Source organism: Diabrotica undecimpunctata, chromosome 2, assembly GCF_040954645.1.
Source record: "Diabrotica undecimpunctata isolate CICGRU chromosome 2, icDiaUnde3, whole genome shotgun sequence".
In the NCBI taxonomy this organism is placed as follows: domain Eukaryota; kingdom Metazoa; phylum Arthropoda; class Insecta; order Coleoptera; family Chrysomelidae; genus Diabrotica; species Diabrotica undecimpunctata.
In genome coordinates this window covers 159199345-159216184 of record NC_092804.1, presented here as the reverse complement: position 1 = coordinate 159216184, position 16840 = coordinate 159199345, and the positions used below count along the sequence as shown (strand labels likewise).

General features: G+C 33.6%; 1 protein-coding gene across 9 annotated transcripts in view; it reads left to right on the top strand.

Moving 5' to 3' along the window:
• The window catches only part of dlg1 (MAGUK family member discs large 1), a 1569679-nt gene that overhangs the window by 346018 nt on the left and 1206821 nt on the right, over nt 1-16840 (top strand). The gene's annotated exons all lie outside the window — the stretch shown is intronic.

Genomic DNA, 16840 nt, shown 5'->3' with positions numbered 1-16840 from the left:
CCAGCCGATATGTATGGCACTCAAAAAAAAATAATCTAAATAACGATCAAAAACTATGTGTTTGAATGCCGTACTGTATTAAATTACCGAAAATGGGGTTAAAATTTTCCGAAAATCAAAGATTGTCACTGCTACTGGTATCAATGTTTTTGTTCGGCTTTAGGTGATAGGTCAATATTTTTTTATTACCTACCTAAGTTATTAATGCCGTAAAAAAATGTTTGACTTAGTTGTTATTACATATTGTAGAATTGATTTATATATGATTCATGCTGGGCCAAAAGACCCATACAATCGGTATATTCTTTATATGACAATTAATGATTTGAATGAACAAATTATTAAAAAAAAATATCTACCTACTTTAATTTTCTAAAATACATGTTTTAAACAAATTCACTTTTCGATGTATGTAGACAATACTTTCAAGAGGCCTTCTAGATACGCCACTGATAGAGAGTAAAGCATTTGGATAATTTGTGCTGACTTAATCTTAATTTCTTGAAATGCATTGTAAATACGTCTTACATCTGTGAGATCTGACTCACTATAGGGTAAGGTTTCCTAATTTGGGCCACTTTTTAAATATTTGTTATATTACACATGTTAATAAATATTTCAAAATTTTTTCATAAAAATTATTTACTAGATACTCTTTATATTCTAAAAAATCACAAATAATAGATACATGGTAGTTTATTATATTTTATTTTTCAAATGGAAAAAATATAAACGACAGTCCAATTTGAAATACCGCCATCTTTAACACGTTGCGTACGGCTGTACAAAAAAAAAATATACCCCCAGCCGGCGTTGTTTTTTATGTATCTAGATTCATTTTTATCTAATTAACATGTCACAGTAATGTTTCTTGTTTGATTTTCGATATATCATAAGTTTTTTTAGAATATACTTTGTGGCACAACGTTTGTTGTGCCACCCGGCCAGCCAGCCAAGGATTAATTTGTTTATTCCAGCCGGCGTGGTTTGTTACCACACGCTATATTTCGCGCCAAATGCATATTCATGGTTCTTGGAACAGTAGTGAGGTGACTGAATTTGCAGATCGTTTGTATTCTGTGTCTAGTTAGAAGTAGTCTTAGTTGATATTAGTTGTTGCTGATGAAGTGTTGTTATCGTGCCATTTATTGCAATATGGGAGATTATAAAAAAGAACAGAGCCGTCTGCAAGCCATTTGGGATGAGATTATGTCTGATGAGGACAATGAAAGCGAATTTGCCGATGTTTATTTGTCAGAAGAATATGAACCTGAATCTTCCAATGAGTATTATTCTGATGGTTGCGAGGAGCCAGTTCCCAAAAAGCTTGTCAAGAAAAATGTACTTCTAATGTGGTTTCTGCAACCGTAAGTTATTGAACTTTATTTTTATTTTGTCAACAATAAACAGGTAAACTTTTTGTAGATGGATTTGGAATCTGGTTCACATGAAACTATTTCAATCCAAGGAACAAGGACTGTTGAACAACAAACAAATATTATGGCCACAATTACTGAAGAAGTGTGGCATAGCGAGCAATTTCAGTGGAGGGAAGTTGATGTAACATCGCTGAAAATATTCGATTACAGTGTAGAAAACGACGGAATAAAATCTTCGTATTACGAGAATTATATAGATCAAGAACCATATGATTGTTTCAAGATCTTCCTTACTGAAGACATAATAAATTATATAGTTGAACAAACCAACTTATGTGCACAGCAGGTTTTACAAAATTATACTATACCGTAAAATAAGAGGAAACACAAAAAGAAGTGGGTTCCCACAAATACTTCTGAAATGGAAAAATTTTTTGGCATTATTATGTGGATGGGATTAGTCAAATATCCTCAAATAAAAGCATACCGATCTGTAGTAAATGATCGACTAAGAAAAATTACTCCACTTCTCGAGAAGCTAATTGAACAGTTTCAAGCAGTAACGGTGCCATGTGAAGAAGTATGCATAGATGAGACACTTGTGCCGTTTACAGGACGCCTAAAATTTAGGCAATATATAAAGAACAAACGGCACAAGTTTGGACTAAAACTGTACAAATTATGTACTATAGGTGGGTACACATACAATTTCATAATGATTATCGTACAATACAATCGTATTCTGGTAATGATAAGACTGATGATGGTAGTGCTTCCGCAGAAGTTGTGTTGCATTTGATGGATAATCTACTTGACTGTGGGCGTACTTTTTCCTGAAGAAAGTTCTACTGGTATAGTAATGCTAAAGTGGAAAGACAAACGTGACGTGATGATGCTTACGACAAAACATCAAGCAGACACCACTAAAATAAAGAACAGACGCGGTGAAATAGAGAAACCAACTACTGTCGTTAGTTACAACAGGTGCAAGAGCTACATTGATTTATCAGATCAACTCAAGTCTTACTCTCATTGCCTTAGAGGAGGTAATAAGTGGTACCAAAAATTAGCAGTTGAACTGATTTTTGGCTGTGCATTAGTAAATTCCTTTCTAATATATAAGGAAGTAACACAGAAAACAATTCAAATAACGGAATACAGAGAGCTGTTAGCTGCAAGGTTATTATTCGGTAAACATCCTGTGGACCACATGGAGAATGAAAAAGCAGATGATATAGAACGACTAGAACACGTTTTGGTACACCATAAACGAAACCGTTGTGTTGTGTGTTATAAGGCCTTAAAAGAATCCAATGACAGGAACACTGCACCGAATACTTCTTCCCGATCAGTTTGGTCATGCAATGGGTGTAAAAAGAATTATTGTATTCCTTGTTTTTTTCAGGAATATAAGATGAACAAGAAATAATATTTTTTTCGTAATTTTACATGTTTTGTTATAATGTACTAATATTCCGATGTTTCATATGCTTATTATAGCTTTCCACTAAAACAGAATTTTTACTATTTACATTTTTATATTCACCTTACCAAAAATAGGTTCATAAAATCAAAACAAACGTCCGGCGCATATCAGCCTCTCGCTAGGACGGCTCTTTTTGTATTCCTGCTTAAATAGCACAGTCGCATGAACCCTTTTGTAATACACGCCGTCTAAGTGAAAGTATACCATGTGGTACACCATTTGTGCCACGCCGTCCAATGATCAAATCGAGTGTGAGACACGTATTGTCTCACGCCGTACGCAACCTGTTAATTGAATCATGAGTGCCCTTAATTGGATCGATGTTAAAACATATATTTAAACAAAAGGAACGTGTTAAAAAATATATAATGTCATAACATAAACTAATATTCAACGTTTTGTAACTGATAAACTTAACCTAAATGTAAAAAATCTGTAATGTTAGGTAATACTGTGAATCTTAATCTTAAGTTTTACAATTTGAACAATAAAATATCTTAGTTCTTAGCGATATATTGCCACATTTTGCATGCAACCAAATTTTACATTTAAGACATTGGATCATTTCTTCGACTGATTTAGACTCTAATATTTTACAATACCAGATGTTAGATTAAGTTACACATAATTTTGCTACCTTTTTTTCACTACCAATTTTTAACAATTTTAAAGTAGTTTTAACCAATTTTACTTTAGATACCTCAGCTTGTGCTTCAACTTGGTTTTTGTACGGGGAACTAGTAAATTCAACTGAGTCCTGGGTATGGAAAACTTTTAATGATTTTTATTTCTTGATAGGTAACGGCGAAATATCCTTAAATGAAATAGTATATAGAGAAGTTGATGCTGCTCGCTTCGTTCGTTCTGCCGATGGAATATCTTCTTAAGAATAGGATGCTTCTCCTGTTGGTATTCATGGTTAGAGTTTGATGCACTGTCAAACATCATTGAAGCTGCAAAATCAGTTTCTTTAAAAACGTTTTCATCTATAGGTCAAATGACACTAGCACGAAAAGCGGTTTGTGCATTTCTCACTGTTGCAGCAAGCCCATGAGGTTCTCCAATTATCCCGGAAACCTAAAACATTGATACAGTTTGACCAACATTATTCCGCAACAATTTTTGAATGCATTGTCCATAAACATGTTAAAAGGCTCTAAAGAATTCAACATCCAACGGTTTGAAGTATATGTGTGGTGTGACTTGGTAACTGCAATAACCTAATTCCATTATCCCTGACAATTTGTAAAGCTTTAGGTTTTTACTGTGTGGGTGCTGTGGCCGTCCAACAATAATAAAATAGGGGCCTTGGGGTTTGGCTTAACTGTTTTAATGAAATGACAAAAAGATCGCTACTGATATATCCTGTATCGCTAATAGTAACAATGCTACCAGGCGGAGTACCTAATGAAAATTCCTCTTGAAAACGTTTTTTCTTAAAAATTATCATGGGTGGTACAAACTGCCCTGCTTCATTAGCACAACAAACCACAGAGGTATTTAACCACCTCTCTTCACTAGAAATCCTCTCCATTTGATGTTTTCCCTTCTTGGCTAATATTTTCTGACATTGCCGTTGTATGGTTGAGCAGCCTATCTCATCGACGTTGAATATGCGTGTGACGGTCAATTTTTCCTCTTTACAAATTCTTTGTTAAAGTTCATAGAATTTATTAACTCGTGCTTTGCTAAATTTTGCAGCTCTTCCATCGATGTTTTCTCCGGCTGCCGTAACGATATTTCTTTATGTCTTGACATAAAGCCATAATATCACCTCTTGCCTGCCATACGTTTATCTGTGTTAAAATTGTGTTTTAAATTGTTTCTTGTTGCCAATTCAAATGCCAGTTTGCGGCCGGCTCGTATGTTCATCCCGAACATTCACTCTTCAAAAATAAAATATGCTTAGCCAATTCTGTTTTAACTTCTTCATTAAATTAAATCTGCCCATTTTTTTAAATGCATTATTTGCCCGTTTATTTTTTTCTTCAAAATGTTTATATACGTTTCTACGTTATGCTAAATGGAAAGAAGAGCAGATGGAGAACTCAAAAAAATAGCCTACCGCAAGGAAGCGTTCTGGCGCCGTCCTTATTTAACATCTACACCAACGACCAATCAATGCACCCTCAGACTGAGAATTTTGTCTACGCTGACGACCTTGGTATAGCCGTAAAGGGGAAAACACTCACACAAGTAGAGTCGACAATGGAAGAGGCTTTAAACAACATGTCAACTTACTACAAACAAAACTCATTAAAGCCAAACCCTACTAAAACCCAAGTATGTGCATTCTATGTCAACAACCAACTGGCGCATGTAAAACTGAATGTTTCTTGGGAGGGACAACACTTGAAACATACTGATAGACCAAATATTTTAGAGTAATACTAGACCGGTCACTAACGTATAAATTCCACTGTCAGAGCACAAAACCAAAGGTTTCTACGAGAAACAACCTTCTCCGGACACTTGTAGGGAGCAAGTGGGGTGCAAACCCCCAAGTTTGAAGACAACAGCCGAGGCCTTATGTTTCTCAACAGGGTAATATGCTTGTCCCGTCTAGGGTAGATCTAGACACGCCCAACAAGTCACCACGGCGTTAAATGAAACATGGTTACATGGAAACATTACCGGTTGTATGAAGCCTACTGTTTTACAACTACTGTACCGGGTAGCTGGATTCGCATTACCAGACGACCGTAGATGCGCCTCACAATATGTGGAGTTCAGGCAAACTTTCAATGAAAAGCATCAATTATACGGGTTTAACGAACCGCCAGGAATCAGCCGACTTAAATCAAAGAAAAGGTTTATGAGAAATGTCGAACCACCCGAACTGTTCCCCCTACATCCAGAACGACCTAATGGAATGAACCTGGACGGGAGAACCTGGCGGATACTCAATCGCATACGCACAGGTGTTGTCCCTGTAAAACAGAACCCCATTAAATAGGGCATCAAGACAGACAGCGATGCACTTTGTGAATGTGGGGAAATACAGAACGTGGAGCACCTGAGAGTATGCAGACTTTGCCCATCACAGTGCACCCTCGATGATTTATGGCTGCGATATTGGAAAGAAAAACTGTAGTCTGATCCAGACACGAAAAAGAAAAGTTATTTCGTGATGTTTTTTAGTGTAGCATTGGGTACTTTAAATAAGCTTACACATTCATTACACTGATAAGAACTTTTACGAAAAGCGGAAATTACACTGATTAAATGTTTTGTGCTACTCTTGTCGTATTTACCACGTGATATTCTGAAATAAAAAATAGATCTACCAAAAGCCAAATGGGACTGGTTTAATTTACAATGCAGTTGCCTAAATTGGACCGGTCCAATTTATAAGACCGGTACAATTTAAGAAACCTTGTTCTAAAGCTAAACAATATCAAATTTTAGCCATAACGGGTTTTACCAATTTGGAAGTTAGGTCAGGAAAATAATCCCTAAACTATTACCTTACGTGAACAGTTAGTAGTAGTATATTTATATTGTAAGTTAAATAATCACGCAAACACTAATATTTTCTCAATGGTTGTTTACAGCTGCACAGGTGTTGAAACTCTAACAGGTTTTGGGATATAGTTCTAGTTGGTATGAACGGTTAGAACCACTTGTTGTCGGTTCGCTTAAATCTGCAAAGGCCTAATTTAGGTCCCGGTCCAATATAGGTGACCCTACCCTAAATGACCGCATATTACTTGTTAAAATATACGGAGAGCTATTAAAATGTTGTGAACCCCATATTATTTTGATTTTCTTATTAGTAGACTACGCACTTAAGTTGCACCTCGTACAATTAGTAGATTCTGTTACATATATGCGCCATCCTTCTCAATTTCTTGTTTTACTATACTTACTAGTTATTAGAGCCGAACATGTTAAATTTATTGAAGAATGTAACATCTCAAAAAACCGATACATTGCCTGGACTAACCAAAATAAAACAAAGAAACTTAATGGATGTTAGATTTATAGTACGTATAAAGAAAATACAAGATACAAATAGATTGCAATTAATTACGCGACACAGACAATAGTCTTAGCAGAAATGCTTTAATGTCACATCAAAGAAGACATCCACAAGTCATACACTCGTAATCTATAGCTGGCTGTTTCCTCGCCAAAGTGTTACATTTACATTATTAAACCGACGCTATCAGGAAGATAGAATAGATCCATTAATTTCGTCTGTAACTGCTGTAATACGAATCGAACTAATACGGAATTCTGGTTGCTCGATTTCAACTATTCCAAGATCAATTATACATCTCCTTGTTGTGTTCAAAGGCGTCGCTTCAATTGCCCAAAGGGGGTTTTCCAATTGTAGGTATATTATTTCTCTATCCTTTGTAGGACGAGAAAAACAAACATATTTAAACAGATTCTAAATATATTTAACTTTAGCTTAGAAATAAATAGAAATAATAACCGTAAACTAGATTCGGTAGCAAAATTAAATTCAAAATAAATACACTTTTATTCATAGATTATGTATTTATTATTTAGATTTTTGTTTTATATATATCAAAAATATAACAATTTGCCGTAGAGTACCAACTATAGTAAGTTAAATTGTAAGAAGGTTTAAAGAGCTCTGATGCTAGCGGTACTGAAGTCAATTAATTATAAATGGTTATGTTACGGTTACTTCCATACACACCCTAAGTTAATTGATTTACACAATATTTTTCTAGAGGTAGTCCATTGGTTTAAGTTCCCTTTCCTTAATATAATTCTGCATCGAACATATATTTGGTACGTACGTCACACATCATTACTATTTTCAATCCATATCTGGCTGACTTGTTTGGAATATACATCCGGAAAGGACAAGGGAAAAAATCTCATCAATTGTTAAGTATGATCCAGGCTAATAGGACGTTTTGCAGTTCTGTATAAGATCATCCCATATTCCACGAATGGCTGCTTATAGGTTTGTTTCTTTTCTGTCTGTTCTAGACATTTTATCATCAAAACGTAAATATTATATAAGAATTTCAAATCTTTCCCGGCCTACAGTTGCTTTATATATCGCACCAGAAATTTTGTCATCAAACATTTGTCTTGTCGCTAAATGATTTTCTTTTTGGGCAGCATCAACAATAAGTAGTCCTAGGAGTGATTCACTTTCTAGTTTGTAAGTTTTGTGACTGTATATTTTTGTGCCCTAACAGAAATTTCAGCATTTGTGTATCCTACAATTTTTGCCAGAGACTCTTGCCTCAAAAAACAATGAAAAGCATCTAAGGGAATTTGTGCTTCCGTGGTTTTATCAGAGGGGCCTTGAACAAACTGTGCGAAGTTACGTTTTGGAGTTTTAGTAGCGGCCTTTGGTTGAGAGGACCACTTGTGTCCATTTTTACCTTTTAAACTCGACCGCAACCGAGTTTGCTTCTATTTCTTTTGCTTGTCAATTTTAGAGCCATCACTTTTTTTTCTTGAAAACGCTGAAGTACTCCTTACTCTTTTTAGAATATTCAGATGGACTAAATGCTTCTAAAACGGCATCTTCTGTTTTAATTCTGATTTATCAAAATTGTTATCTGTTTCATCTCGCCAAAATTCTTCCAGGCACAATTATTGCAACTCAGCTTCCAACTCCCTCTGCGCGAGGGTCTATGCATGTCTTTAATTTTTGTATTTATATTTTACACTAAAAAAACAAAACTGATAATATTTACGAAGCTGTGCTCATTAGTAGGCACTTTACTAATAATGTAGGCGTAACTGTACTTGTAAAATATTTCGATATACACTAATGTAAGAATAGATGAGCGGGCGAGAGATACTGGTGTACCCCTTCCACAATATCCTACAACAACGACATTGTCGTCGTAAGAATTAGGTTTGTTAGTATTCTAGGGTTAAACTGATGCAAGATAGCGAGATAGATTTAAACCTCAAGAATGGTATGATATCTACGAGGATGAAAGAGTAAAAGAAACTGGAGAGGAGGCATAAAATGTTATAGTTAGGTAGCAGCGTGAAGATCGTTAGAAGTTAGATCGAAGAAGTTAGGTACAGTATAAATGATGCAGAACGAATGAACTAATTACTATCACATATGTTTTCTACCATCTCCCCTTCAACAGATGGAGATTTTTAGTGAGCATTAATTCTAGATTTCTTTCTGGTAGGATCCCTATGATGTCTTTTGAAGATCTTTCCTTTTTTAGCGTAAAATAGAAAGTCATAAAAACGCAAAAGATCTGTGTGGCTCAAAGAGCGATGAAACGTGCTATGATGGACGTTTTACTGTCAGACGAAATCTGAAACCGCTAGCTACGACAAAGATCAGGAGTGGCTGATGATGTAGAAAGATGGCAACACTAAAGTGGAACTGGGCAGGTAATGTGGCTCTAATGCCAGATAACAAATAGTACAAGCAAATACACAGAAACAAGGCGACTATGTCCGATACAGCTGTATATGTCGTAACACATGGAGCTCTATCAGACATCTTCAAGAGCAACATACCAAATTATTTGAAAAAGAAGACTTTCGACCAATGTGTGCTTCCAGTCATGACTTACGGCGCCGAAACCCTTTCTGTAATACAGGCTATAGCAACCAAACTCAGAGCAGGTCAAAAACGAAACGCTCACTACTTGGACTGTTGGACTGACTACAAGAGAGAGTTAGAAACGAAGAAATAGGGACAGGCGTCACAGATGTCATAGGGCACATAGCATGGCTGAAGTGGAACTGGGTGGGCCATGTTTTCAGATAATAAATTACGGACGGTTGACCAAAAAAATTACAGTGTGGAGATTACTATCCTACAGAAGAAGCAGAGGTAGACCACCTACACAATGAACAGACGACGTCAAAAGAATAGCTTGGAATTGGCTGCATAAAGCTCACGACCGACAAAACTGGAAGAAATTATGTTCAATTTTGGACACAGAAGGCTAGAGGATGATGATGAGATGGACAGTTCTGTATTGGGAAAAACACTTTGGATATTAAGTAGGATTTATGTTTTTGCTTTATTGATTTCAACAAGCTTTTGATGGAATGCTTCGTCAGTAGTGCTACTAAAAGACAAGAATATATATTACAGTAGTTGTACCGATAAAGTGGAAACAAGCTGTGACTACATAGATAGAGAATACAATTACCGAAAATATACAGATAAAGAGAAGAATTTGACAGGAATCTGGCAGGACGACTTAAAACGGCAGTGCAATTATTCACAAAGAGTAAAAAACAATTTAAAAAATGGTGATGCTGTTTTAATGAGCCTTTGTTTATAGAACATGGCCTTAAAATGCCATGTTTTCTCTACTTTGTTGTAAGGAATGAAAAGCTGAAAAACTATGCTGGAGTATATGATAACTTGAAAACACTTGAAATGTATTGTAAAATTACTTTTAGTAAAATTAAAAAATAGTAAATACCGAAGGACCGAGCAAAAGGATTACTATAACCAATAAAAAAGCCGAAATTTTGTTATATTGTTATATAATTTAAGATTATTGGGAAAGATTAACCTTCTTAGAATTCATTTTTTTAGATTAACTATACTAATTCGTACAAATTTAATTATCTCAAACTATAAATAAATCTACGCCTCTGTATTATGCTTTGGGTGGGTGGCTTGGCATTCATACATTTACAATTTCAACGTGATTAACTATGCTATAATCAGCGTATTATTATGCAGTTAGGATAACTAGTTGGCTAATTGGTGCACGTAAAATCAATGTGAGAATTACTCAACACGAGTGAAATGCTTTTTTCTAATAATTCAATACGGATTTGGTGCAAAATTGGTGAATGATAATATATAATCACATTCTAACGTTTTTGACGGCTAAAAGAATTACCATTACATACCCTAGATTGTGAGAATCTATTTCTTCGGCTACTGTTATACTAATGAATTTTCAAGGCTATTAATTTCTCTTTCTTTCTTGGTATTAACGTCTGTGACCAGTAGACGATGAAATTTGGTCTTCTGACCTACTAATTAGAATTTTCGTGAAAGAAATTACTAATATTGTGTACGGAAATTTCGTTCGGTAAAAATATTGAAGTGTAACAACTATATATTCGTAAATTTATAACTTTTTAAACTATTTTTTACGGCTGTATTCATTATATTTTTCGACACATTAGATTAAGCCACAATTATTGATTGTGATGAAAATCAAATTTTTAATTAACATTAACATTTCGATTTCCATTTTGGAAATCGTTAAAAAAAAAAGATTATTACACAAATTTAAAAAAATGTATAACCAGAGTTTTTGTTATTGGTTATGTCATTTCAAAATTGATATGCTGGACCTTAATGTTGTAGGCAAACAGCATAATGGCCATACAAAATCTGGGGGTGGTGTTTTTACCCTAGAAATACCAATTTCTGACTGTTTTTGTGTTATGTGTTTGTATTAAAAACTGTATTATTAATAACTGTATTATAAAATTATTAATAACTGTTTGTATTAAAAATTGCGCTTAAATTAAGCACAATAGATTTTGTGTTTATGTGTATTGTTTGTTGTCTATGTGTTGTGTGTAAGACTGATAGTTTTCGGCTTAATATTACTTCACTTTTGGGGTATATTCATGTTCTTAACTTCTCCTTTTAGTATTGACAACCAAAGCCTGCTAAAGAAGAAGAAGAAGAATGTTTTTCCTACCAATACATCTTACACGCGCTATAAAACACATGGCCGTAAACGATGCTAAGACACCAATCAAAATCCCATCGACTATTAGCCCTGTTCCTGTACGCGACGCTCGACCAATTTTTCATAGCTAATGGTGGAAACAACTATCCATACTGGCTAACATGCAAAGTAAGGGCAATGTCTGGGTGCCGAAAACTTAAAATCAAACAAACTTTACTCAAAACACGTCAGATGCACTTCACACAAACAGATCACTTCGTGATTGCTACATTAAGTGCCCCATCGTTAGCTGTCAAGGACAGATTCGAAGAAAACGAAATGGACCCATCAAAGGTAAAGTTGGATAATGGAGGTATGAGTGAAGTAAGGAAAAAGAGAGAAAATATAACTACACTTAAATCGGGCTACTGTAATACATCTAGTACAATAAAGGAGAAGAAGCACCATCTATCAGAAGATTTTTTATACGCAAAAAAGTCGATAAATCAAAACTCACACAGCATAAGCTAATTTCAGTATCAAATTAAGCTAAATAGAGACATTCTATTAAGAAATAGGATCCGCAACCAATAAAGACCTTAGTCACTTTTGAATATATGGGAATTTTAACGCTAAGGTAGTAATCAAGCAAGACCCATCATGAACAGCTCTGGGGCACTTGGGAAGCCATTAGATTTTCATGTAGAAAATAACCGGTAAATCATTAGAGAGTGTAATACCAATCATATACCCATTAGATAATTAAATTAAACCATAGCCGAGACATAACAATGGGCTTAAGCGAAATATTGTCCAAGAAACAAAAAAAACTAACTAGGCAAATCTACAAAATTTCTAATTGAATAAAGACGAATATCAAAGGACAACAAAATAAGCAAGGAAGAATTCAGAGAAATAAATAAGACAATCACTAAATCAATACGAAAAGATATAAGAAAATATAAAAAATAAAAATTAATATCCTCAAGAAAAAATATTGGCAAATATGCCAAGAAGCATAGTAATCAATAAAAGGACTCTGGCGGGAAACAAAGCTTACTTAAAATGCAACAACTTGCTTAACGATAACAACTTGCTTACTCAGAATACTAAACTGAATTGACAGAGCAACAGTTAGAATAGTTATTACATATGGTTCTAAAGTAATGTGCCTATCTCAGAAAGATAAAGAAAGATTTGGAATCCTAAAGAGAAAAATCAATCTGAGAAAAGCAGACTTTTAAAAGGAGAAGACATCGTCAGATTTATCAAGGCACAGAGACTTCGACGGATGGGACATCTAGAAAAGAGAAATCCAAAATTACCAAATAAGGACCGGTGTAAGACAGACCATATATCTTCTGTCTGTCTCTTACTCATTATCTTACATATGTAATGATTTTACCGATTCACTCCCGTACAAATTTCCAACGTGGAGCGTTCGTATAGAAGTATAACTTCAACATATAACGGAAAAACTAAAATTAATAAGCTAAACACTAAAGCAGGGGACACAAGTGAAACAAAAACAAACTAAGAAAGATAGTTGAAGAATTTTACACAGAACTTTATAGATTGAAAGAAACACAAAACAGTACACAAGCCCAAATTACTGGAGAAACCAGAATATTAAACCAGAGATCAGATTTAATGCTGGATATAATAGAATCAGAAATCTTAGATGCATTACGAAAAATGAAAAATAATAGAGCTCCAGATGAAAATAGTGACAGAAGCAATAAAGCACGGAGGACAAACACTAATCGAAAAAATTACTTTACAATAAGGAGACAATGCAAATTTAAACATTATCTACCGATTTGTCATTTAAGCTAACTTAACAATTTGTTGAGCAGACTAATAATTACCAGAATTAAAAGCAAATTGAAGACCAATCAACCTAGAGCACAGGTAAGATTCCGAAAAGATTATAGAACCAACAACCATATACAAAGCATGCAAATCCTAATACAGAAAACAGTAGAAAGCAATGGGCCTCTTGTTCTGGTATTTATTGATTCTTATAAAGTTTTTGACATAGTAGATTACGAAATCCACGTAGGATTATTGGTTTATTTGCAAACCTTTAGAGACCAAAAATATTTTAAATACCTTTGAATTCCGAGCGCCTACGAAATGAAACAGTCCATACTTGTGTGATATAGCGGTCGCGAAGCCCCACGAGTGAAATTAACAATTACAAAATAATGAGTTCCAATAAAGATATCGACAAAAACTCTTTAGAGCTTTGTGAAAAAAAAAATGTGAAAAGTAAATTTTAAAACTTTGGCAACATAAAACATTATTCGATTTTTGACTACTGTTTTTGAGCAACGAAACTAAAAATTGACTTATAAAAATATGACTATAAAAAATATGACTATAAAAAAATTAAAAAAAAAAGCTGTTGTAACAATTATTTACTATGATATTTTCGCGGCAACATGCAAATTTGTAAAATATGATCATACAAAAAAAAAATCAAAATATTTTCACAGCGTGACTGACCATCCGACTGGACTATTTACTTTATTACATGGCAGTGTTTTAGTAAAAAATATATGATTGTCTCTAGAATCTACTTGAGGTTTTCAAAATTTTCTGAAAACTGTTTTCTGAAACTCCAAATAACAATTTTTTTTAAGGTTTACATTACATTTCCATTCAGCAAGGTAGTACCTTAAATTCTAATAATATCATTTTGTTTCAGGTAAGCAAGGATTTTCACTGTCAGTTGTAAGTATCTTTTAATATTGATAAATAACTCGTTATTACTAAATGCAATAGAATTATAATAATAATAGGTGGCTGTGTTAGTACTGACTTTTTGAAATCCAGCTTGTTCCGCTGTTTAAGTTACTTAAATTTATTTAATAAAATGTCCAATAATATTATAGTAGTTAATCTGCTTAATTTTTTTACTTGTTTTTTAATTCTAAGCTTACTTATTTGCGGTTGTAGATTTCAGTTGGTTTTTTTTGTAATTTTATTTTTAATTATGTCAGGATTTTGTGAGGAGGCTTTTTGAAATCATAGAGATTCTAGTAATATCTCTGTGTTATTTGTATGATATCTTTTATTGTCTTTTTCTATCCTATATTAGATGTTTATACTCTTCATCTATATCCATCCTGGATGTGGTTTTAAACATTTCATATTCTTAACCTATTCTATTGCTTTCCCAATTTGTTTCTCTTTTTTTTTGCTTTTTTGTTCCTTTTGTTCTTTATATTTTTATTTTCTTTATGTATTAAATTTTGTATTAAAAATAAACAAAGGCTAAAAAATACTGAGTGTGTCTAATGATATAGTTACTTGGGAAATGCTAGCTGGTCAAATTAAATTAACCAAATCAGACAAATAAATAGTAGAATAGGAACAGGGTCAATGGCGTTATCAAAACTTTTTTGCACAATTAAAATCTAAAAGATTTATTTGGAAACTTTGTTAGACCAGAGAAATTAACATTGATTACCTATTACCTCTTTGATAGAAGTATCTAATAACTGCTTTTGATAAATTTAATGATAATAATGTGTAATTAACCAAATTAGAAAAGGATTTGTGCTGTCACCAATGCTATTTAATCTCTATTCGGAAGAAATTATGAAGAAAGCATTGGAGGAAGAAGAGATTGGGATAAAAGTTAACGGCCAACCAATTAATAATATTATATATGCAGATGATACGGTTTTAATGGCGGAGACAGTAGAAGACCTGCAAGCCATTTTAAACAAGGTAGTCACAGCTAGTGAAGAGAAAGGGTTAACAATGAACGTGAAGAAGACGAAATTCATGATTATTTCAAAAAAACAAAGATTGAATGCAAACTAGTACATTCACAATAACGAAATCGAACGGGTGCACACATATAAATATTTGGGAACAAGCGTTAATAACAAAAATGACATCACAGAAGAAATAAAAACTAGAATTGAAAAGGCTCGAGCTGCTTTTGTTATTATGAAGGACATTCTGGGAAGTCATGACATTAACTTAAAAATGAAAATAAGATTGGTTAGATGCTACATCTTCTCGATACTGCTGTACGGAGTAGAGACTTGGACTTTAAACAAGAGCAATACCGATAAACTAGAGAACTTCGAAATTTGGATATACAGAGTAATTTTGAAAATGACCATGGAAAGACAAAATATCAAATAGTGTAGTTCTTCGAAAAATAAACAAAGAACGGGAGCTGTTGATCACCATCAAAAGAAGAAAGTTGGAATATCTTGATCATGTGATGAGAGGGAAAAAGTACCCATTGCTCCAGTTAATTATCCAAGGAAAGATTAAGGGCAAACGAAGCGTGGGGAGATGACGTATATCTTGGCTGCGCAATTTAAGAGACTGGTTCCAGTTCACATCTAACCAATTATTTAGAGAAACAGTTTCAAAGATACGAATAGCAATGATAATTGTCAAACTCCGTAGCGGAGAGGACACTTGAAGAAGAAGAAGAATTAACCAAATATAAAAAAAGACTAAACGTCATTTTTTAAGAAGCATAGTAATTGCTTTAAAATGTAAGTTGTAAAGTTATTTGTGTTATTTTGTGGTTTAATTATTGCAAAATATTAACAAATTTTCTAAAAATGCACAAAAAATGTAGTTTTCTTTTTCGATTTTATTATTTCTAAAACTAAATTCATAAATTTAAATTTATAAAAGTCGCAATATTCCTGTCCCAATCGACGAAAATTGATGGTTTTGTAGATGTATCTTTACACTCTAGATGTAAAAATACGATATCTTTGCCTCTTCAGCAAAAATATTTATAAGGAAGCTTGGCCTAGACATGACATAATTGGAGGTCGGACTCTATAAATAAACGAAAAAAAAAGGATCTCCTACTATTGCAATTAATCAAAAACGAACAGTGAACGACTTACCACAAAATTGTGAGTTTCTCGATCGTAAATAAACTACAAATCTGCACGTCTGAATGCATATTGGTACAAATAATAACTGGCAACTGAGAACTAAAATCCCAAAACGAATAGTGGCTTTTTATAAATTAGACCTAAGCTAATTGATTTTTGGGAAGGGGATGTGGAGTTAGGTTTGAAATATTGTTCCCATGAGAAAATATTTACGCTTTAACTAAAAACCAATAAAATTTTAAGAGGGATTATGCGTGATTAATACTGAAATGAAGTGGTTTAAAAGAAAACCTATTCATTTATGTAATACTTTAGCCCCCAAACATAATTTATTACTAAAAGGGTCTTTTAAGTTTAAGGGTATTTTAAACACTCATACGTATTCGAAGTGATAAAAACTAATAATCCCAAGACATAGTTACAAAAAAAATACAAGAAAAAAAAAATTAAAGAAATTTA